The sequence below is a fragment of the Coenobita brevimanus genome, chromosome 110 (assembly GCF_032717465.1).
Source record: "Coenobita brevimanus isolate Jiangsu-jjx chromosome 110, ASM3271746v2, whole genome shotgun sequence".
Lineage (NCBI taxonomy): Eukaryota > Metazoa > Arthropoda > Malacostraca > Decapoda > Coenobitidae > Coenobita > Coenobita brevimanus.
Window position 1 is genome coordinate 46,750,991 of NC_137063.1, and position 26,515 is coordinate 46,777,505.

Consider the following 26,515-nt stretch of genomic DNA (forward strand, 5'->3'; position numbering starts at 1 on the left):
TCACTATACCTCTAAGCAATGTCACCAAACCTCTTAGTAATGTCACCAACCTCTCCACCTGTCACTAAGAACCTCTCTGTGTCACCATGCATATACTGTATTTTATTACCACCATGAATATATCCTAATGTCACCAAGCATATTGTCTGATGTCACAGATCATATACTTTAATGCCACTAAGTAACTGTGTACTGCTAGACAAAGTTCGTCAATAAATTGCAGGTTTCAGGTAAAGTGATCTTCATTCATGTGCTTCTAATAGCTCTGATATATGGTCGTGAAGAGGGACGCCTTCACGTGGTGATGCTGATATAACGGGGTGCTTCTACTGCCCACCTACACAAACATCCCTCGACTCATCTCCCAAACAGAGGTCATGGGCTGCAGGACAATTTCAACATCCCTCATCTCCCAAACAAGGGTTGTGGGATGCAGGAGGGCAATTTCAGGCTGCACTCCACAGCATTCATATTTCTAATGAACCTGGAGCCAAAGCAACAATACAGTAAAAGTCCATTAATCCGAATGGCAATGGACTGAGAATCATTCAGATTATCAGATTTTTAGGTGGGACCCCTAAGGCAATTTCACATTTAAACTGAAATTTTACCGAATGGATCACTTTTCATTCATTCATAATACAACAGGGCACATATTAACATTACTTTACGTATTACACAAATTTTGTGCTTAATAATGTATTACTGAAGACACGAACTGTAACTGGCAAATTAAGAGATGTTATGGGTTGCTTAACTTACCAGTAATGTGTAGTGTTGAAAACAGCCATTGTAGGCAGGTAAATCCAATTAGAGAAAATCCAGGGTTAATAATAATATGCACGTATTGTAAAAGCACAATACGCCATCAGACAATTCCCCGTCGTTTATTTACATATCAATTTATTTAGCAAGTACACTAGTTTTTGAATACTTGTAACTCTTCAAAGTCATTTTAAAATATACTAAGGATGTGGTAGTACCAACGGAAATTAATGACGACAGCTATAGGTGACGCTAGAATATAATTCAAAGTCAACTACAGCGAGGTAGAAACAAGTTAATTGTTGTCTAAAAGTGCAACTTATAAATGTTATCCAAAGCTTATGCTATTGAATGAACATAGACTTTGATAGATCCACCTGAAAATTAGTTACTAAAGTATCAATTAATCAATAATAAGTACACCTGGTTTATAGAATGACGGGGAATCGTCCAGGGTGTGAACTGCCCAGACAATGAGGTCTTGTTATTTTTGTTACAGCAAACTGTTCCAAAACCATCAGTGGATTTACCTCCCTGGTTGCTCATGCACTTTAGCCAGTCATGGATATCAGCCTGCCTGACAGCCTGCACATGTTTCTTGTAGAACTCGTTTCACAAGATATGGATATTGATTTCCTCAGCCCCAATGTAATGATTATTTTGTTCAATGAAATGCACCTGTTTATCAAAGTATACAGAAGCTTCCTTCCATGAAACTTCCAAGACCACATCACTCAGCACTTTGGCACCCAGTTTAAATGTTTTAATTGATTTCTTTTTACTATTGGAGTTTTTGTCAGCCTTCTTCAAATATTCGGATTATTGGGATTTTCAGATTAATGGACTTTTACTGTATATACATGAAGATCACTCTACCCAGGTCCACCATGAGGAGGTAAGCCGCTCGGACCCACACCATGCCCATCCCAACTACTCTACCACTGGACATGCTGCCATCATCACTGCATAGGCCTTGCAGTTTTACATGATAGTCTGTCTCTGTGTTGACTGACGGCAGTAAACACTTGAGTTTAGGAGAAACGTTTCAAACTGGAGGCATTAAATATAGCCTTCAATTTCTTCTTGATCATCTTGGTCTTGATATTCTTTAGAACACACCAAGAGCAGAATCTGGTGTCTGAGAGAAGGAGAACACACACCAATAGGAACTGGTGTGTGTGAGGAGGAGGAAACACACCCACAGGAACTGATGTATGTGAGAAGGAAGAAACACACCAACAGGAACTGGTGTTGTGTGAGGAGAAAACACAAGGAGAAAACACACCAATAGGAATTGGTATGTGTGTGAGAAGGAGAAAACACACCAACAGGAACTGACGTGTGTGAGAAAGAGAAAACACACCAACAGGAACTGGTGTGTGTGTGAGAAGGTGAAAACACACCAACAGGAACTGGTGTGTGTGTGAGAAGGTGAAAACACACCAACAGGAACTGGTGTGCCTGAGGAGAAAACACACCAATAGGAACTGGTGTGTGTGACAAAGAACACACACCAAGAACAGGAGCTGGTGTGCGCAGAATGGTGAGCTTATACTAAGAACAGCATCGAACACCAGCCGCAAACAAATATCCAGTCGCGCACACGGTCATGCATGTGGCACCTTCTACCCAACTAATCTACATCAAAAGAGTTCTGCGGTCTGCTAAGCAAATCAAGCCAGCCACATCACAGGCTTTGCGCAAATACTCTTGTAAGGTGTAGCTTGGTGACATTTTGGTGACATCTTACTTTTCAAACATAGAAAAGTTAGTCCAATTTGGAAACCTAATCACTTGGTGACATCCTACTAAAAAAAAAAAAAAAAAAAAAAAAAAAAAAAAAAAAAAAAATGGAGGCACCCTAGGTATATATAAACACACACACTCACAAATGCCTTTCAGCTTTCTAATAAATGATGTAGAATATTCAAGTGCTGCACGTGGACGTGGCCAAAACAGATCTGAATCACAACAGGTGGTTGGGGTTTCTTGCCTAACTGGCCAACGGTGCATAAAGACTGAGTTGTGAAATATGTATCAGCGTCCCACATGACATTCAGATAAGCACTGGTGCCCTGATTATGGGCAACACATCAGCCCAGGCTACACATATTTCAACAAGTTTGACACCACCAGTGATGACATAAGTGCTACAGATGTTGACGACCTCACAGATATGGTGCCAGACAGGGTGAAAATGGCATACAGCCTGATTGTTTGTTGTGCCCAAGGGTTATGGCCTCAAAAGCGTCCTCTCAGGTACATCCAACACCCACACGGCATATAATAAACATTTTAGATAAAAATCATAAAAATCTAAATTCCAAAGACATTATTCAATAGAAAAAATAGTAAAAAAGCAACCACGTGATTGTCACACGCAAGGGCCGAGTGCATGTGATGGCCGGAATGTCCCCCCTTTGTGACATCTCGCCGTTCACCTTAAGTGCCTGTTGTGGGTTCGCATGGTACACCCTAGGGCCAGGGCATCGCTTCCGTGACCCCACCTTAGCGACCCCCTGGTCAGATGCCCATCCCACCACCAACACACGCATGGTGGATCGACATCAAATTGACGGAAGCTGGCGGGGTGTGTGTGTGTGTGGACTATTCTAAGTACCCAGCCACCCAGACTTCACATGAAAAAGAGACAGTGAGAGAGATAAGAGGGAGGGAAGGGGGGGGACACTTACTCAATTTAGCCAGTGAAAACACCTGAAATCCAGTATGCTAAATGACATGGTAATGAACCACACCGTGCCGGGGCTTGGCAAATTTTTACGATCGGATACCCAATCCTGACACTAACTCTCCCCTATTTATCCGGGCTTGGGACCGGCACTGAGTTGAGCTGGATTCCTGACCTTGGAACAAGCGCAACTCAATGGCTGGGTTAAAATGTCATATGCTCCTTTCAATTTAACTTGGCCTAAAACTGCACTCTTACTTCCATCCAACTATAAACAGAGAAATAGGACATACTGTAATTTTGATAAACTTCAAAAAGAGTACATGAGGCAAAAAGAGGAAATGTAACATGAACTTTACGACAGAAGCGAAAGGAGGGAAGAAATCCATGGAGAGGTTATTTAAATACCTCCATCTCTATGATTCTCACCTTAATGATGCTGCTACACCAGACAAAGCGGATTTAACTTAGATGCTGACAAAGGAAGTGCACAAGCAGCAACATCTCAACAACAAATGCATGAGTGGCAACATCTCAACAATAACAACGTGATGCTTGATTGCAGGAAACAGAAGATTGATCAGACTAGTAACCAAGGAGATTCTAAAGCTTGACTGCAGAAAACAGAAGTCTGATTTGACTCATAACCATGGAGATTCTGGAGTACAACTGCAAGAAAGAGGTTTGATTTGACTAGTAACTAAGGATATTCTAAAGCTTGATTGCAAGAAATTGAGGTTTGATCTGGCTAGTAACCAAAGTGATTCTAACATTTCATGGCAGGATATATACAAACTGAAAGCCTGATATGACTAGTAACTAAGGAGATTCTAAGTGTTAACTAACTCCTCCAGTACCTTTAGCTAGTATTCATCTGTAAACAAGGAGATACTTAGTGTTAACTCCTCCAGTACCTTTAGCTAGTATTTATCTGACACTGCTTCTTTTTTCAGCTTCTCCACTTCAGTTTCACTCAACGTACTCCTCTGCCTACGAGTATATTCACCACACTCCTCTCAATTTTACAATACAAAACAGTCATATAATCAGATAAACCTCTACATCCCTCTCTCTCATTCAACAGGGACACTTTTGAATGGTAAGTTGCCAGGGCACGATAGTAACAACCTCCGAGTCGCACGCCGCGACTATAGTGAAGCAGTAGCCACACACTCAAATGTCTGGTACCACTGTGCGGGAGGGGAGAGGTTAAGGGGGGAGGAAGGCTGGGGGAGCTGACAGTTCCTATCAGTCCCTCTTCCATCCCCATCCTTCTCACACAGTTACCAGACAGATGAATGTTGGCTACTGCTTCACTAACACTTGTCTCACATTTACTATTTTGAAGTCGTGAGCAAGTGTATAACGCAGAACTTTCCTCGGCTGCACATATTGCCGTCCTTCCTCCAACTCACAAACCCCCTCTCATCTCTCTCCACTCCATTCCTCTATCCATCCAACCATCATTCAGTTCTACACTGCCCCATGAGGAGCACAGAAGCCCGGGGCTAGGCAAGTTGGTCCTGACATTTAAGAGAGTGACCAGCCTCACTCATCCCTGAGTGGCATTATGTGAGTAATAAACCCCAATCACCCTTTGGATATAAACCTACATAGGCTCAATCCGATTGGAGCACCTTAATTATCTATTAAACCACCAGGCACCATAATTTGATTATATGGTTACCACCCAGCACAGTAAATGGTCTCCTGGTGTATGGGACACCATTTGGCTTGTCACTCAGTGTAGTCACCCATTGGCAGAAGGAAGAGGAAAGAATGAAAGAAAGATCGAAGAGGGACTGTAAAGTCACCTTTATGCAGGAGGAGAAGGAAAGAATGAAGGAAAGGCAGATGAGGAAGGAAGGGAGAGAGATAAGGGCAGGCACCCATGAGCAGCACTACATCAGGTGAATGGATGGTGAATGCCCCCACCAACCACATCCATCATGGTTATAATGTAGCAATGAGTCTCCTCGGTCAATTCAACCTTCCATGATTCTCTGACTCACTAACTGAAACGCTTAAGAAAGTTATCAGGTTAAAACAAATGCTCTACAGTACTGTCCTTATATGAATAGACTTCTGCCATTCTCTAAGCTGTCACTGCCCCTCCATTACTTGGGCTCTCCAAGCAGTCAAGGCTCCTACACCCCCCATCTGACCTCTCCAAGCAGTCTCCCACCACTCCTTGAACAAGACAGACTGTCCATCTCGGAACCAGATACATTATGTCGATACTTCGGTCACTCCCACACAATCCCAGGGCTGCCATAGAAACACCCCTGCAATGATTGTAGAAATTAGTTAGTACAATTTATTTACATTTACATTAAACAGATAACATAATGGGTTATAATGGAGTGCCAGGAGAAAATGATAACGGATGCGACTAAAGGATGTGTCAGGAGAGGATGTGGTGCACTTGTAACTCATATTTCAAACCAAAATATGCACATAAATATACATGGTATAGAAGGAACGGGGATCGTGCTGAAAGAAGCCTGATTGATTACGTGCTCATAGAGAGGTCGATGATGGGAATGGTTGCTGATGTGAGGGTCATGAGAGGTCAATGTAGAGGTCTGTTTTATGATTGTGGTATGCAAGATCAAGCTGAGAGGAGTGAGGCAGATCAGGAGAGAGAGAAGCAGTCAGGGAGAAAGACTGAAAGTTGAGAAGCTGAGGATCAAAGAAATGTAAGATGATTACAGGACCAAAGTAGAGGAGTTAGAATCAATGAACTGGAGTGAAATGGATCTGGACTGCCTGCGGAATGCATTTAGGGACCGCTTAGTTAGGAATGCTAAAGCGGTGTGTGGTGTGGAAAGAGTAACAACAAAGAAAGGTACGTCATGGTGGGATGATGAGGTTGAGAGAGCAGTGGAGGAATAGAAGAAGTGGCTAAAGTGGTTACAGGACAGAGGTTCAGTTGAGGCTAAAGTAGTTACAGTACAGGGGTTCAGTTGAAATAACTGAAAATACTGAGAGCAAGAAGCATGTAAAGAGACTAGTGAGGAGGAAAAAGGTGGTAAATGATGATCTAGGAAGAAAAATGAAAGCAAACTACTCTGAAAATAGGAAGTTATTCTGGAAAGTGGTGCAGAAAAGTAGAAGTGAAAGTGGAAAGAAATGGGATGGTGTGAAGGATGTAGGTGGTAGATTATTTACCCATGGGGATGAAGTAAGGATCATATGGAAAGAATATTTTGAAAGCCTGATGAATGGGAAGAGAGAGAGCAGAGCGGTTGTAAACATGATTGGTTTGGGGGGCATGCAGAGAAGGAATGCAGTGCCAGGAGTCGTGACACTAGAACAGGTGAAGAGTGCTGTGAAGCAGCTGAAAAATGGGAAAGCAGCTGGGGTTGATGAGGTGTATGCAGAGATAAGTGTAATGGAGAGAGTGGAATGAAGTGCTTTTGGAGATATGTAAAAAGGCATGGATTAGTGAAACTGTGCCAGCAGAGTTGAAAAAGGCTGTGATTGTACCCCTGTACAAAAATAAAGATGAGCGAAATGAGTGCAAGAATTATCGTGGCATAAGTTTATTGTGTAAGGGAAGGTATATGGGAGAATTATTAACCCGCCCCGTCCCGACCACTTTTTGACCACTGGTACCCCCCAATCCCGACCATTTTTCGACCCTTTTTTTTTTTTTTTTTGCTAAAACTTTCGCTTTTGGTGAGAAACATCGAAAATTCATAGAGAAATCGCTCACCTGAGGTTTAAAATACTCATTACAGGTAGGAGAGCCTCCTTACCTTACTGGGTTTTCTATCAGGCTGGCACCAAAGAAAACGAGTTCTATGGGAGGATAACTATTTCACACCACTCATAAACGGTATTTATTTATTTACTGTTACGAATTTATATGTAGTACAAGAGTATATTGGTTTTCAAGCAGTAATATAGGCATTATAAGCAGTGTTTCACTCACTAATACCTGACCAATTTTTGCCACATTACCTGATCATCATTTCTAACTGTTTCTTCCTCTAATGCTATGTAAAGTTTGTCCTCCACATTGTCATTGATTGAGGAATCACTCTGGCCCTGAATTTCGTACCGTGGCATGACATGGCTATACTGGCCAGGTCACTGATAACAGGTGAATTGCTGAGAAAAGGGCATGCAGGGGGGGGGGGGAGTCATGCTGGGTAAGGCATTGTCTCTGCCTGGCATCTTGTTGATGAAGGTGTCCCGTGTATACGTACCAAAAATGACTCGCAAAAATTGAAAATTGTGGAAATTATGAACCTTGCAATTACAGGACGTTGAAGTACGTCCTCGGGATTAGCTGTGACAAAACGTGAGGACGTGGAAGTACGTCCTCGGGACGGTGTGGGTTAAAGAGAAAGTAAGAGAGGTATCAGAAGTCCTAGTGAGTGATGAACAGGGTGGCTTTAGGAGTGGCAGAGGATGTGTGGATCAAATATTTGCTGTGAGACAGATAGTAGAGATGGCTTGTGAGAAGGACCATTAGGTGTTTATGGCATTCATGGATCTTGAAAAAACACATGACAAAGTGGACAGGGAAGGATTGTGGAAAGTTTGGCACATGTATGGTGTAGATGGTAAGCTGCTAGGTGCCGTCGAGAGTTTTTATGATGGTAGTGAAGCATGTGTAAGGGTTAATGGGCATCTAAGTGAATGGTTCATGATCGGTGTGGGCGTGCGACAAGGTTGTGTGATGTCCCCATGGTTGTTCAATATATATATATATATGGATGGGGTGAAGTGTGAAGTAAAAACATGAGTATTAGAGAGGGGGATGGCATTGGTAATGAATGGTGATGGATGGAGTATCTCGAATTTGTTGTATGCTGGTGATGCAGTACTGCTTGCAAATACCGGACAAGAACTTGATAGGCTAGTGCTGAGTTTTGCTGATGTCTGTAAGCATCGTGCCTTGAGAGTAAATACAGAAAAGCGTAACATGATGGTTACTGACAGAGAAGGTGACTCCCAGTGCATTGTTACAGTGAATGGAGAGAGACTGGAATTGGTGAAAGAGTTCAAATACCTGGGTACAGTGATAGAGAGGAAAATGTGCAAAAGTGGAAAGCAGAGTGACACAAGGAAGAAAAGTAGCTGGTGCAATGAAGGCCTTGATAAGAAACAGAGGCTTGAGTGTTGCAGCTGCATGAAGCTTACATGAAGGAGTGCTAGTGCCAACTTTAACATATGGATGTAAGATTATGGTGTGGCATGAACATGAAAAGTCAAGAGTAGGAGTGGTGGATATGAGTCTGCCGAGGAATGTATGTGGAGTACAGAGGGTGGATAGGATACGAAATAATGTGATTCATGAAAGATGTGGAGTGAGGAAGTCGGTAGACACCAGAATCGAACAGAGTGTACTGAGATGGTGTAGTCATGTAGAGTGAATGGATAACAAAAGAGCGAATTTGAAGGAGGGAGGAGGCAAGGTAAGCCAAGGAGAATGTTGAGAGATATGGTGGATGAGTGTGTGAGGAAGAGAGGTTTGGAAGTCGGTGAGGCTAGGGAACTTACAAGAGATCGAGCTGGTTGGATGAATGTTGAGAAGTGCTTGATCAGGGATCTGGCACCCCTTTTTAATGTGAGAGCATCTGAACTGACTATTGGATATTTTTGTGTGAAGCTACAGAATGTGGTGAATGCTTTTGGCGTATCCGATAGAGCCTGGATTCCGAGGGCTTGAATGATGAGTGAAGGGAAGCATGGCCCATTGGACTGGGCAAATTTGGGCTGTCTGGACATTACTGCTCCTCACCCTGCCCTAGGGTGGGAAAGGAGGTCTGGATGATGAAGATGATGACAATACGTTAGATAGAAATTCACAGATTGTAACAGACTAGTTCTTTTACCATATACCCAATTTTCCCATGATATTGCCTTATACAGTCCATTTCACACAGTTCAGTGACAGAACAAGATAATGCTGTAACTAGGTATCCTTTCCACAGCACTTCATGATCAGCATCATTCTAGTGTTGATCTATCTATTGTTACAACTCAAAATTCAAGATACTGAAGAACTTTTAGATCCTGTTCAACTAAAAAGCATTGCTTATACATCATACTTAACTAGCTTTTGTTACAGCTAAGTATTCAAGATGGAGAGTTCTCACTTTTAAACCAAATCAAAATTTAAAAAGTTCCCATGGCATAAATTCTTTTTAACCTACCCATACTACGGTACTACGTTTAAGTGCATTTAAGGCCACGTTCAAGAATGTAAGACATCAAACAATGGCTGTCTTCACACCTAACCTTCCAACTTTCAGGATGAAAGCATGTGGTAAAGACATACAATATTACAAGAATTTAGTTTTCCTGAACACTGAGGAAAAATGATTGGTGGTTGTTGTTGTTGTTCATCAATTCCACCCTCTCTAGCCCGTCTTTTCACAGAGGGCCACCAAACCAGTTTATTTCTGTATGTTCGTTTTGTCTTTTTGGCACTGACGTACAGCACATACAGAAAATCACATTAAAAGAAGGTCAATATCTTGTCTGCAGAAAAAAAATAAAGAAATGGTAAAGATGCATCAGACTTTTCAAGGGCCACCCAACCAGGCCAGTCTTTTCACCGAAGGCCACCTAACCGGGTCAGTCTTTTCATCGAGGGGCACCTACCCTAACCTTGCTTTTCCAGCGGCCCTCAGTGAAGACTCACCATTCTGGCCGAGCAGACCCATGAACTGGTAGGCAACAGCCCCTGCAAGTTTGTCCCATGCAATGGACCGATGTTCCCTTGCAGCTGAAAGTGTCTCACTCCAACGAGGTCTGGGATATAGCGTGGAAGTTTGGCTCCTGAAGGGATGCTGTACCTGCATCTCTCCAACCTGTTAACAGGGTTGGCTATAAGTCTTGTATTTCAAAGGGGCACTCCCAAGAATCTTCTTTGAAATGAACATAACGTATTAATACGGTACCCCTGCTGCGTACCATTCTAATTTCATGGAGATAGGGTTCAGTGGGCCATGGCAAATATCCAAGGGGTAAACAAATCGGACGGCGAACTCTTACTGCATACTGTACTCACATCTCTTACCATACCGATATATTCCACATCTCAGTAAATTCACCACACTCTAATACACATATAGCAACAAGCTTACCTTTACTGACAACGTAATGACGCCGTAGATATCACAAAATCGGCTTTCACTCGCCCGCCAGGCATTCTCCACCTTCTTTTCTCAGGAGCCTCAGGAGGCCCCTGACGTCACAGACAATCAGACATTCCGCCGTCCACGTAACTAAAATATTAAATAGCCTACTACAGAAACTCCCCGAGATAAAAACGTCCGTGGATACGAACAAGGGCCCATGAACACCATTATTTTTTCGTTCTGAATTATCTACGGCCGTTCATTAGTACAAACGAAAGGGAACTAGTTCGCGGCAATCGCGGAAGAGTAACAGCGCACTGTGGCCCCCTCCCCCAGTTCCCGCCCAATGTTGAAAGTGTTGATGGACCTTTCAATACGATGATTCAAGGCCATTGCTTCCAACCCATTAACACTTTGAGAAATTCCTAAGCTGAATAAAACAATCTGGTGGTGTCACGAATAACAAAAAAAAAAGCGGAAACTGCATTTCATGTGATATAGTGATTATTCCCAAAGGTGGCTGTTTGAAGCCCCGTTCCTCATCTTAACAAAACTGCATGGGATGTGATCATGTGACTACCATCCTTGAATAAAACTACTCTGTCTTCACCTATAGTTGTGTCTATTGTTTCTGTTCACACTAAGTAGCCTGAATATGGTTGTCATGTCAAAGAGTTTCCAGGTCTGTGCAGGGTCTGATTACTTCAGTATTGTTTCGACTGGCTAATATGAATTAATAGTAGTACTGTAGTTGCAACCCCATGATCAATTAATGTGAACCGAGATGACTGGAAGCTGAAGCTGCCTCACCTGCAACTCACCATCCTCCTGGCTAAAAGGAGGATAGTGAGGGAGATGAAGTTGCCATTGTTGTTAAGTAACCTTGATCTGTCTGGCCAAGCAGACCCATCAACTGCAAACAAGCAACCACTCCTGCCAGGCTATCCCAGGCAGGGAACTGACGATCCCCTGCAGTAGTACGTGGCGAAGATTGTGGAGGTTTGGCTCCTAGATGGACACTGTATTTATGTCTCTCCACCCAGTCAACAGGGACACTAGCAAGCTCTACATCACCCCCCAAAACTGGTTATATGGTTACAACCCAGCATTGTAAATGGTTTTCTAGGTTACAGAAAACCATTCAGGTTATCACTCAGTGCAGAGCCAGCTAGTGTGAAAAGTGATAAAATGTGGGAGGAAATACGAAGAGGGCAGACACAATGATAAACGTGAAGGAAGAAGTAGGCAGCACTACATCAAGCAACTGGACGATGGGCATCCCCACCTACCACCAAGGAAAGTTTGTATAACCGGGGAGCTCCACCACCCAGCTATACAGTACACTGTTACCTCATGCCACAGCCATACAAAGGATATGAGGGCATATACAGTATGTATATCCGGCAAGCCTTTGAAACTCATTCTATATTTTAAGTACCATATCCTGAGGAGGCTCTCCATCTAGAAATCAGATAATCAGGTGTTTTTGTTGTTAAGCAACCCTGGTCTGCCTGGAAAACAGACACATCAAATGTAGACAAGCAACTGCCACCGCCGGGACATCTGTTCCCTCGTGGCAGACAGTGCCTCGCCACAGAGCTGCAGAGAAGGGAACAGTGATATGGCACCAGGATGGACACCACATTTGTCTCAATCTAGTTAACAGGAGCACTATGGTAGGCTTAACATCACTCCATTACTTGGTTATATGGTTACCACTCAGCACTGTAAATGGTTTCCTGGGTTATTGGAAACCATTAGGCTATCACTTGGTGCAAAGCCACCTGAACTGGAAAGAGTAATAAAAAATTACAAGAAGGATGGGAGAAACAGGGAAAGGAGGGCAGACACAGAAAAAGAATGATTAAGGTGAAGGAAAAAGTTGGCTGCACTACATCGAGTGGCTGATGGTCGCCACCATCTGCCACCAAATAATCAGGTGCAAATTTTTTTTAAATGATCATTCCTTTTGCTCTCTTATTCTCTTCATAGCATTGTAGTTTTTATATATTTTTCTTCATTACATCAACATCTCTAGCTACTATTCACACCAGCCAGGTGCATCATCATCATCATCAACAGCAGCAGCATCCCAACCCATATTTCCACCAAACATATTTTCCCATATTTTTGCTTCTTGAGGGGTTTCCAAAATGAACATCTCACCCACTCACGTCTTCCGTAAGTATGCAGCTGGAGTCAGGTACAGTAAAGAAATACAACACCTCCTCAGCATTAAGTTAGGGATATGCTGCAGATAATCAGGGATTTTCCATTCACTTACTTATAAAAACTGGAGAGAGAGAGAGAGAGAGAGAGAGACAGACAGACAGACAGACTTATAACCTACTTTTCAGTAACTGATTTGACAGCAGTAATACTTGAATACAGAGGACTGATGAACTCCCTTATTACCAATAATAATGTACAAAAGTTTCTGGACAAGAGTATTCAAGACTCAAAGGAAGGAGTATTAATTGGCATTCATTCCCACATTACCTCCTTTGAGATGTAGGGACCCAAGACATAACACTGACTTGGTAGTACTGCATGATAAAATTTTCCAGTCATCTCCAGTACTACTGAACTCATATACACACTGTTAGACGAATCACTCCAACTGGTGGTTTCCAAGCACTAAACCACCAGGTATCATAATCTGTACACATTAAAAATACATTGCAGGTAGTTTAATTTCTACATCCACTTCCATAATCTCGGTTATACGATGATTCTTTTATAGTTTTTCTTGCTGCAACTTAACACATTAAATACCCAATAGTTTAATTTGCACATCCACTTCCATCATCTGTGCTATATAAAGACTTTCTTTTACAACTCATTCTTGCTTCACATTCTGCTTAGCTTAGTATCCTTATCACTGCAGAATAATAGGGGCTTTATCAACTGCCTCCAGTTTGGTATGTTTCCCTTGCACTGCATTAAAACGTCTAGTGGTAGCATATAACAACAACTTATTGTACTGAATGAATTTACTAATTTGGCTACTCATTTTTATTTACTGCTTCATCCTATGTTGGCCCAATATAGGAGCACAAGGGTCTGGGGCTAGGCTGCTCATTTCAAATACATTTAAGGTAAGAGTGGCTGGCTGCTCATTCAAGTGGTAATAGAATAAACCTCAACTGTTCCTCAAATTTAAACCCTTAACGGCCACACCAACTTTAGATATAAGGATAATATGCAGCACGTGCTCTAGTATGAACATTTATATAATGCAGTAAACATGGGACTCTGATCTGGGTACTTTGCAACCTAGGACAAACATCCGGCAATACTGAATAAGTGGGAGACTACTGTGGGAGGAAGGGGAAACGGGAAAGGGGGAGGAAGAGTGGTGAGGACTGGTGGCTCTGGACTGACGATGAGTACAGAGAGATGGACGAGGAGGGGGTAGCTTCGCTGGAGAGATGAGGAGGAGGAAAGGGAGAAGCATTAGGAGAGATGGAGAAAGAAAACATTGTACCTGCACAGGAAGGAAAATGTTGATAAATGACAGGGATGACAGACAAACAGCATGACAGTAAACAGACAATGCAAAAACTTGACCCAGAAATATACAGGAGAGAGAGTGGCAGAGATGATAATGCACCAGAAAGCTACTAAGAGAAAGATGAGAAACTGGTCCACATATTAACACCCAGAACCAAGCAACATCTCAGAAAAGACGGGATAATGGCAGTGTTTTATTTTTCTTCCTTTGCATAAAAGTTTCTCCTAGAACCATTTGCACATATTTTTATACTTTTTCTTTACAGATGCTCTTGAAATTCAACAAAACCAAAGCTAAACAGTTCAAGATGTAAATAATGTGTAGATTTATAATGCAACATCCATGAACTGTTGTTGCTGTCCCACACTTTTCAGGACATGAACCCATGGACTGAAGGCTGAAGCTACCCTTCTGCAGTTATACTTGAAAAAAATCTATACTTGTAACTTTATACAATACTAACTTGTGCATAAAAATTCAAGACCCATCAAAGAAAATTCACATACTCACACAGCCTTTACTCCCTTCTATTAAGAGAGAAGTCTTTCCTAGGCAGAATAAAATCCATATTATTTTGATAGTATGATTCCTTCACATGGAGTCAGTTGACTGTCCTCATACTTATTCAGAGCAGAGCATGAGCGTGTTCAATTATTATGACAACGCCTGTTATGTACATGCCACATTATCCATAACAGGGACACTCACACTATATCTACTACATACCTGCCACAATTCAGCAAACCAATACACACCAAAAATAACCCTGTCGCACTCCCTCCATATGTACCACACACCACTACCTGCCTACCACACCTCCTTCACAACTTCTACACACCACTACACATCCCTACATACACACTACAAACCTGCCACACACCCAATAAAGCCAACCACGCCATTGCACACCTGCCACAGAACTACCACACTCATTAAATACCAACTACAAACCTACCATACCCACCACACCATTAGGCTACATACCTGCACAGGGTTTGCCTCCACCCTCTGTGTCTCAAAGGTATAAATGACCCACATGGTGGGGTTGCAGATAAGCAGGAAAGGAAAATCTGGCGGCTGGGCTTGGTGCGCTCGTGTTCAGGGAGCGACACCTGGCAGCGGTGTGTGTCCTTGATAAACACCATCTGGATGATCATCTGTGGAGAAAATAGAGGATGTGGTTAACTCCTCCAGTCCCAGAACTCTTACTACCAGCACAGTACTATCTTATTCCTGCTACAGTATTTCCAAATGATTTTTGGTGCTGGAGAGAGATGCTTTCATGTGGTGGCACTGATATGACTGGGCTGTGGAGTGGCCCAGTTATAAATATGTCCCTCCATCTCCTCCCTATCAACAAAAGCAGGAGGATGGACTGCAGCTGAAAGGCGACTTCGAAGCGCAGACCCTGGGATTCATGTTTAAACAAGCTTGAGGTTGAAACTACTACAGTACTGTACTACTACCTTATCTTGAGAGAGAGACTTTTTGAACTGGTGGGGTTCACTGTACTTCCAGCAACCTCTTCATTATCAAGTAGCAGCCTGATCAAAATGATATATATGTCACTGGACTGAAGAGGTTAAGATCAAATGCTGTTAAGGGGTGAAGATCAAATTCTTATCTATCACCTCATCCTTAACTAAGTACTTTGCAAAATACAATTCATTAATCTCTCGTATGTTATAGCTATTTTTTTTCTCCAGAGGACGCTGCATAAATATCATCATCATCATCATCCCAACCCTTACAAAAATCCCGCCTATATGAGGGAGGAATGAGAAATGTAACAAGAGGACACATAACCACCATCATTCTCACTCCTTATTCCCACCTATATACAGTGGGTGAGGGTGGATCCAGAAATAAGGAAGGAGGAGACATAAAAAGTAGGAGAACTATCAACAGCATGCCAAGTGACATGAGCCACACAATTATTCACACATCACTCAAGCCTTCAGAAACCTGGGTCCACCTTACACACATAACCATTTATATATATATATACTGTATCCAGAAAATGAAGATCAAAGTGGATAAGTAATAAAGTGAAAGGGGTTAAGATAAAGAAAGGATGGGGCTTAAACTGAGTAAGTCAAAATTAAAGTAATAAACAGACTAGAGTGTTATATAGGTGGAAGTGAAATAAAAGGAAGAGGAGTGCTTGACAGAGTGATAGGTGTGTGAGAATGTGGTAGCCTGGAGCTATTTCTGCCCCAGCCATTCTCTGTTCAGGGGTTCCTTATATGGATTAAGACATTGGAGATCATGATATATGAATCACGAAAGTACCCCAACTTAATGCTAATAACAATACAACCCACACGATATTACAGTAATATAAACACTACTTACCTACAACACTGATAGTATTCCTGTGACCATGACAAGATTTGGATCCTTGTTGTATGCAGACAATGATCCAGCCACAGTTCAGAACACAGCATAGGAGAACAGTCCAAAGGCAGACACCATCAGCAGGGTATCATCAAGCTCCTCTTCCCACTCACCATAGACCTTCAACTGGTGCACCCTGGAGTATTGTGGGTTTGGGAGTCAGGTATATTGTCCTATTCACCATTTTTTTTTTTTTCTTTCTTTTTTTAATAATGTTTTTGACTCTGGGCATAGGCTTCACAGCCTGCTCCCAAAGCCCAGTTGACATTATCACACTCTTTTTTCCACCTTAATATGAGTGATCTGTTTATACTGTACTGGACTAACTGTAGGTAGTGGCCATAAGACAATGTGACAGGAGCAACTCTGATAAAAGCAAACTTTTACATTGTTGGAAATTTTCTAGATACATCAGATGGCAATCTGAGACATGATACAGTAAAGCATGCAACCTAAAACAATGCTGTATGCAAAAATAAATAAATGATTGTTGTATGCCTGTAAATTTACTACAACAGTCTAATTAAAAAAACACACACACACACACACGTTTAAGCACTACCTACACTGTTCTTCCTTTCTATTATGGTACTGTATATCAGATGGAATCTGATGGATGAGTCGAGTTCAATACATTCAATGAATCTGGAAAAAAAGCAAAATTCCAACAGAGTTTTACCATACCAATAAACATCTACAGCACATTGAAAATTAATTTCTCATGCACCTGACAAATCTGATAAAGATGGCGATGATGCTGAAGAACAAAGCCACAGTGAGAGCAATCGGCCAGGTAAGTAGCCAGCACCCTCAGTTCACCAGCACAAAGAACAAGATGAGTCAGATGAGTGATGCCACAAGAACCAGGTGGCCACAGAACAGACCCTTGGTGGCCCCCCCACACTCCACACGTGTCACCACCATGAGATTGTTGACATTCCATCCCCAGCACACTCAGGGTCATACATGCATCTGGAGCATTGTGGGGTGTTACTGTAGTCAAATGTGGAAGACTAACATCATCATCAATATCATAATCATTATCTGGGCCTTTTTTTTTTTTACCTAAGGAGGGGGTGAGGACTTACTGAGGGAATGGAACACCAACAGTTACAGGACAAACAAATATCCATCTATCTCTATCTAGTGCCAGACGCCTCAATCCCGTTTGGGGTGGCCACAAACAAATCACCTCCACGTCGTCCTGTCCCCCACCATTTCAATGCCCTGCTCCCAACTCACACACCCCTCTCTCATATACCTCTCCACCCCATCCCTCCATCTCATCCTCAGCCTCCCCCTCCCTCTTCCCCCATCCACCTCACTCCATTCTACTACTATCTCTCCCCCATGCTTCAGGATTTCACCACACACTCCATCAATTCCTGGGGCTTTCCCCATTTTGACTTTCTTCATTGCTTCCACAACTTCTTTCACCCTCCATCCTCTCCACATGGCCAAACCACCTCAGTGTGTTCCTCATAACACTTCCTGTCACATCCACATCCACACCACAACGCTCCTTTATATCCTCATTCGTCAGCCTGTCTCTCCATGTGACTCCACAGGCTCCTCTTAAATAACTCATTTCCACTGCTCTCACTCTTGACTTGTGTCCTTCCAACAATGTCTAAGCTTCACTTCCATATGTTAGAGTTGGTATCACAATACTGTCATGTAGTAACTTTTTCACTTCCATGCTCACTTCCCTGTTACTTATCACTGCTTTCAAAGAACCAGCAACCTTTCTTCCCTGCTGTACCCTTTCAAGCACTTCACCCTCCAAACCTCCATCCTTACTCATCACACTACCCAAGTACTTAAATGCACTCACATTTTCCAATTCCTCACCATCCAACCTCGCTGTACATTCACTGACTTCACCTCTCTCAAAGACAATCACTTTATTCTTCCCTACATTCACTTTTAGATTCCGTTTCTTGCACACTCTCCCAAACTCATCCACCAAGCCTTGCAGCTCCCCTTCGTCTTCACTCAACAACACAGTATCATCTGCAAACAACAGTACAGGGAGTTTCCAAACACTATCCTCTCTCACCATGGCCACTCCAACATCCACTGCCCTACCTTGTACCTCTTTTATTACCCCATCCATGAACAGACTGAACAACCATGGAGACATGACATATCCCTGTTTCAACCCAACCTCCAAAGAGAAAAATTCACTTAGTTCACCATCCACACGCACTGCAGCCTTAGAACCATCATACATACTCTTCACAGCATTCAACAACTTCCCATCTACTCCATACATTCTTAATACTTTCCACAATCCTTGTCTATCCACCCTGTCATATGCTTTCTCCAAATCCATGAAAGCTGCATACAACTTCTTTCCCTTCTCTAGAAACTTTTCCACTAAAGATCTAAGAATAAATATCTGATCTACACAACCTCTTCCTTTCCTAAAGCCTCCTTGTTCTTCTCCAACTAATTACTCTGTTCTTTCACGAACTCTGTCAATAAGTATCCTACCATACACTTTTCCTATTATACTAAGAAGACAAATGCCCCTATGATTACCACACACTTCTTTTTCCCCTTTTCCTTTGTACAAGGGAATAATTATACCTGACTTCCAATCTTCTGGGACTCTACCTTCCTCCCAGGCCAATCTGCACATCTTCCACATCCATTCTACTACTATCTCTCCCCCATGCTTCAGGATTTCACCACACACTCCATCAATTCCTGGGGCTTTCCCCATTTTGACTTTCTTCATTGCTTCCACAACTTCTATCCTACTGATTTCTTCCTGTCTTCTCACCTCCCTCCTTCTCCCAGCCATTCCCCAGCCACTTATACTCGCATTACTTCCATCCTGTATGTTCAACAATTCCTTAAAGTGTTCTCTCCATCTGCTCACTTTTTCTCCCTTCTCCACTAGTAATCTACCATTTTTATCTTTCACTCCCCTGCTAACCTCACTTCCACCCTGTCTTACTCTCTTCACCTCTTTCCAGAACAGCTTCTTACAGTCCCCCCACTTTACACTCAAATTACTTCCAAATTCCTCATCCACTCTCTTCTTACTCTCTTACTAATAACTTTTGCTTAAAATTGCTAGTTTCACTAAAAATGTTTTATTTTAAAAATTATGGTACTAACAATTATCACTTTTTTTTTTCCTTTTTTTTTTTTTTAGTTGCTCATGAAACAAGATCTGGTCATATGCTTATCATCTGAAATCATTTCACTAAGAGCAGCATTGTGCAAGCTGTACCTGCACACTTCCGACTACCTAAAAACATTATGTGAGGAGTGACTGTATGTTGTGGGACACAGCAACAACACATAAAACTAAGAACTACCTTTATATTTAAATATGATACCTGTAAGACGAAATACTACAAAATACAAATTCACTCTCTCTCTCTCACTTACCTTGGGTTGCACTCTGTATGCTTCCACACACTGTACAGCACAGATGCCCCAATCAGTGAGTACTCCAAAATGAAATGGTACAGGTACGGGGCTGAATCAGACACAATCGACCCCATGATCTCCATTTGCTCGCAGGTTCAGTTCAACATATCCTCTTCATTCATCAACCCAACTCCTAGGTATTGAATGCTTGGTTACTGGGATGGATTTTGAAGTTCCTCACTACAAAAGGTAAATTTATCATCATCACCATCATTATCATCCAGCCCTTTTTCCCATCTAATGATGGGTTGAGGTAGAATCCAGTAACAAGAAGAACAAAAATGGGAGGGCTATGAACAGAAAGGCCAGTAAAATGGGTCACACAATCATTCAAGCTTCCAAAATCCTGGCCTCATCTAAAAAAAATCAGACATCGCATTACTCTGCCTTCTGCTCTCAGTATCATCATTATCACCCTAGCTGTTTTTTCCCACCTTAGTATAAGGTAAGGTGAGATCCAGAAAAAAAGGAGAAAGTATGAATGTGGGAGAAATATCAACAATATGTACAGTGATATGGATCGTACAATCATTTGCAGTTCATTTCAGTTTTTGGAATCCTGGTAAGCGACATACAATAATGTAAACAGACCAGGAAATGTAGGTGCATAGATGCACAAAAAGAATAAATGATCACAACCAACACAGAGCAATTAGTATTAGTATAGCTGAAATGGTCATGCAGTCACATAATGCAACTGAATCAGACATATAAGTCATTCATCTGTATATGACATTAAATATTTTCATGCTTGAGGCTGCCTCATAACAACCTTGAGTGTTTTTCTCTTTGTCTGGCAAACACATGCACACACACATATATATATATACCATACAGTACAATAAGTCATCAGTATGAATATTTTCAATGTCCCATTTGCTATTTATATAAAAAAAAAAAAAAAAAAAAAAAAAAAAAAAAAAAAAAAAAATTCATTTCATTGCCCCCCATGAAGTCGACTTGCCACCTTCCACCAATTTAAGGATGTGGTGGTCTAGAAAAATTATGATATCTGAAACACATCACTTATTTACAATGAGGACTTTCTGTATTTCTTCCAGATTTATACTACAGTACGGTATATACAATACTGCACGTACAAATCACTCGCAGGTTATTATCCGTTTCATTTAAATCTCTACAGCACTGGACAAATAAGTAACTCCTAATGCATGATATCCAAGAACAAACACTGCACTGATACTCACAAGGAGATGAAACACAAACTTACCAAAATCTTGCATGTAAGAAAATGCGAATATACAACTTCTTGGGAAGTTAACGTTTCTAATTCCTGATTCATATCAGTACACCTACATTATACCTTATTGTTTTTATGTTCTTCACAACCAAATATATTTGCAAAAGACTTAACAACATACAGACAGAAACACCTACCATAAAGTACAAATGAAAATAACCGTAATTGAAATGATATATATATAAACAGAGCAAATCAAGGAAAATCTTTGGCAATATTTCTTCTAATAAGTAATGAACCTAAAAGCACTGTAATTCTAAATCATACCACTTCATAAGGAGTTCTGAAAAAAATACCACACTCATAAATAATAAGGAATGAGGTATCCAAGGATGCCACAATATAAATTTCAATGAAGCAATTAATACAAGGTTACTGACATCTACCAAAAGTATATGAAGTTCATCTAAACAATCATGAGAATCAAATTACTAAACACTGTACAGTAATCAAATGAGGCTGAACTCTAGTGTATAATGTTAAAGTTTCATCATTATCCTGATTTCTTTTCCCCTCACTAAAAGATTTCTCCTTCCTTGCATTCTAGACCCTAACCCACCCCATCTTTTAGTGGGAAAAAGTGGTGAGGATGAAGAAGCATTAGATGAAGGATGAAAACGTATTCTCAATTGCTACAAAGTTTCCATAAAGGGCAAAACAATCACAATAAACCCCCCAGTTAGTTTGGGGTCATACAAATCTGATGCATTAAACACTGCATGATAAATAAAAAAAAGGAAAGAAAAAAAGTGCAATTAAAAAAAACAGGTGAAACTGAAAACTAACTCAAACAGTACAAGCTGGCAACTCGAGAAAAAAAAAAAAAAAAAAAAAAAAAATGGAGATACCAAATACAAAAATCAAGCAGTGAAAATGAATCAGTTTCAAAATAAACAAGTGGTGGGGTGCTGTGACATCTTGCATCCTGGAATGAAGTGAACGCAAATTCCTTCTCCAGCTGTAATGCAATAAAATCTATAAATGCACCAGAATATACTGTTAGTCCTCAATTAAAGCTATTTCACTTATATATGTTTGACTATTAAGTTGATAATGAGACATGAGCTATTTTTTACTTATTGTTACTATTAATCCATTGTAAAGTGCTCTCATCCTAGACTTTAAATGGGGACTGACAGTAATGCAGCGATATAGAGTAAACTCTATGAGGATGCAATACAGTAAGACGTCACCATAACGGACTAATTGGGGCCCAAACCATTCTGGAAAATGTGAAATTCCGATAAAAGCGATATTGGGACTTCCCCGTTAATCCGGCTTTTTTTCCTATACTGTATATCAGACATTAGTTCGGATTGCACGAACGGTCTTTAAACTGTTTTGACTACCATTGCAGTACTGTACTGTGTTATAACTTCACTACATTAATCAAATGGTATAGCTAATATATATAATAATACTGTACTGTACACTGATAAACTGTCTTTTATTTACCTTATTGTGGTGAACATAGCTGAGGTGGTCAGGATGTCTGGACTGCTTCTGGCTTTATTGGACTTTTTCCAATATAGCTATAGGAATTTAGTCCGGTAGCTCCTCGAGTTCGATAAAGGTGAATTCTGTTCTACTGAAGTCTGTTATTTCGAGGTTTTACTGTATATATCAAGTGTGTTCAGATCATATTGAAGCTGTTCATGGTTTCGTTAATCTCCTCCATCTCTAAGAAATCATTGTGGTTATAGAGGCGTACCTGCTGGGCTGCATGAGACTGTGATTCTGGAGGGCGTGGCAAATTCATCTGGGGGTCGAGGAAAGAAAACCGGAGGTGTGAGAACTTAAAAAAAAAATATTAAACTTTTTGGGCCATATTCTTGTCAAATTTTCTAGTACCTCTTCCTTACTATTTTTCTTTTACCTATGAAAAATTGATATTCTTCTGCATGTTACTTATGCAACTATGTCAGTGCTTAATTATTTACAATATACTGTACAGTTTTATAAAGATCTTGGTTATGGTAGCATGTTTACACTGTGATCACTCAATGTCTGCTCTCCAGGCTACTTGATCTTTTGCAGTATTTCTGGTTGATCTCTTTACCATGAGGTCTTTATGAGTGACCTCACTCCATGCCTTCTTGGGTCTGACCCTTAGCACTCAGTATACAACTTTTATACTGTATATCCATAATTCTCCTTAACTTGCTAAGTTCAAATGTAAGAAAATATTCAGGTATATTATGGACAATGAATTAATAACAGAGTTGTTATGGAGCCTTCCAAGTTGACAGGTATATGGGACCCAGTCATATCATAGGAAGGAATTATGTGTACATGGAGTACAAGAAGTCCTCGAGGGGTGGTGATATGAGCTCTGAAAGATATCTCTGTTAGGAAGGAAAGTGAATATGAGGAATACTGGTATTATCTTGGAACCTAAAGTAGTTTTTAGAAATTTTCATTCTATACTTCAGCAGGGAAGCAGACTGAGAGTAACATTTCTTTTGACTGTTCTCCCATAACCTGCACTGGGGACTTACAGAGTTACAGTATTAACTTACAAAATACTAGCAGCAAAACAATCCTGCCACCTTTCCTGCCTCTCTCTCCATGGACTCTAAAAACCAGTCTGGAGAATCTGCAGCAAGAGAAACTGATCATTTTATTTGGCCACAGATCTTCATAGAGAAAGAATCAGGAGAGGAGACAAGACTTAGACTTCTGCTGCCTGACATGTTGAGTCACACCTACCTATAAACTACACTGTATGCATAGGCCTACTTTGTTTTACCCTACATACAGTATTATGCACCACCTTCAACCTGCATAATGGAGTTTTACAATATGAAGGATGTACACACAACAAAAAAACTATCGTTACACCTTCTGCGCGATATAAAATGACACTACGAATGAAGGTTTTTGATAACAGCCTCCTCCATTGGTATCCCTGCATGTGTTTGTTGCATATTTATTATACGCTATATCCATTGCTTCTCCCATGCATATTTCTACCTCGTCCTATTTGGCAACTCACCCACTGTCAGGCTTACCAACCCTAGCGAGACAGCCAGGTTGTTCAGTATGAAACACATCGGACCCCCCCTGTAATGATAGTTTTTTTGCTGTGTGTACATGTATCTCTGTAATTTTACTTTATAACTCTTAACACTGCACTTCTACTAACATTTTGAAATTAATGCAATGTTGGTACTGTGATATCAAAGTAATTTTGATGGCTGCATATGAAACCATGGAAGGATATTGTATCAACATTAAATAATAACAAAAAGAGGTGCACAGAAAGAAAGAAAAGAATGCAGAAACAGAAGAGATAGTGGTAAAATTACAAGGAAATGAAAACAAATAAACTTCAGAGAATTTGACATGGAGAATCAACATAATTGAATGCAGAAAGACATGGGAAAAAAAAAAGGACTGAATGAAGAGAAAAAATCTAAATGAGAAAAGGAGAGAAAGATGTATAAAAAAAAAAAAAAAGGACTGGAAAAAAAACATTAAGAATACAGAGGGAGAGAAAGGATGGAATGAATAAAGAGAACACCAAGACAGAAAAAGGTTGATAGTATTATAAAGAAAAAAAAAAGGGGGGGGGAGGAAAAAGGGGGGGAATGTATAAAAAAAAAAAAAAAAAAAAAAAAAAAAAAGGATGAGAAAGTAACAGGAAGAATAAATATAAAACAGGGAAATAAGGTAAAAAAAAAAAAAAAGGGAGATGATGATAATGAAAAAATAACAATGACAGAAGAAAGAGAGGGAGATGGTGTGGGACTTTAAAATAATACAAAGAGGAGGAAGGAACTATCTATCTATCTATTGCCAGACGCCTCAATCCCGTTTGGGGTGGCCACAAACAAATCGCCTCCAAGTCGCCCTGTCCCCCGCCATTTCACTACCCTGCTCCCAACTCACACCCCCCTCTCTCATATACCTCTCCACCCCATCCCTCCATCTCATCCTCGGTCTCCCCCTCCCTCTTCCACCCTCCACCTCACTCACATACACTCTCTTCGTCAGTCTTTCACCCTCCATCCTCTCCACATGGCCAAACCACCTCAGTGTGTTCCTCACAACGCTTCCTATCACATCCACATCAACACCACAACGCTCCTTTATATCCTCATTTGTCAGCCTGTCTCTCCACGTGACTCCACAGGCTCCTCTTAAATAACTCATTTCCACTGCTCTCACTCTTGACTTGTGTCCTTCCAACAACGTCCAAGCTTCACTTCCGTACGTTAGAGTTGGTATCCCAATACTGTCATGTAGTAACTTTTTTACTTCCATGCTCACTTCCCTGTTTCTTATCACTGCTTTCAAGGAACCAGCAACCTTTCTTCCCTGCTGTACCCTTTCAAGCACTTCACCCTCCAAACCTCCATCCTTACTCATCACACTACCCAAATACTTAAACGTACTCACATTTTCCAATTCCTCACCATCCAACCTCGCTATACATTCACTGACTTCACCTCTCAAAGACCATCACTTTACTCTTCCCTACATTCACCTTTAGGTTCCGTTTCTTACACACTCTCTCAAACTCATCCACCAAGCCTTGCAGCTCCCCTTCATCTTCACTCAACAACACAGTATCATCTGCAAACAACAGTACAGGGAGTTTCCAAACACTATCCTCTCTCACCAGGGCCACTCCAACATCCACTACCCTACCTTGTACCTCTTTTATTACCCCATCCATGTACAGATTGAACAACCATGGAGACATGACACATCCCTGTTTCAACCCAACTTTCAAAGAGAAAAATTCACTTAGTTCACCATCCACACGCACTGCAGCCTTCGCACCATCGTACATACTCTTCACAGCATTCAACAACTTCCCATCTACTCCATATATTCTTAACACTTTCCACAATCCTTGTCTATCCACCCTGTCATATGCTTTCTCCAAATCCATGAAAGCCGCATACAACTTCTTTCCCTTCTCTAGAAACTTTTCCACTAAAGATCTAAGAATGAATATCTGATCTACACAACCTCTTCCCTTCCTAAAGCCTCCCTGTTCTTCTCCAACTAATTTCTCTGTTCTTTCTCTAACTCTGTCTATAAGTATCCTACCATACACTTTTCCTATTATACTAAGAAGACAAATGCCCCTATGATTACCACACACTTCTTTTTCCCCTTTTCCTTTGTACAAGGGAATAATTTTATCTAACTTCCAATCCTCCAGGATTATACCTTCATACCAGGCCAATCTGCACATCTGCCATATCCATTCTACTACTCTCTCTCCCCCATGCTTCAGCATCTTACCACACACGCCATCAATTCCTGGGGCTTTCCCCCGATTTAACTTTCTTCATTGCTTCCACAACCTCTATCCTACTGATTACTAC

General features: G+C 41.1%; 1 pseudogene; it reads right to left on the reverse strand.

Annotated features, from left to right (window-relative positions):
• Positions 1-4,317: 4,317 nt before the first annotated feature.
• LOC145417573 (proton channel OtopLc-like) overlaps positions 4,318-26,515 on the reverse strand; it is a 31,397-nt pseudogene continuing 9,199 nt past the window's right edge.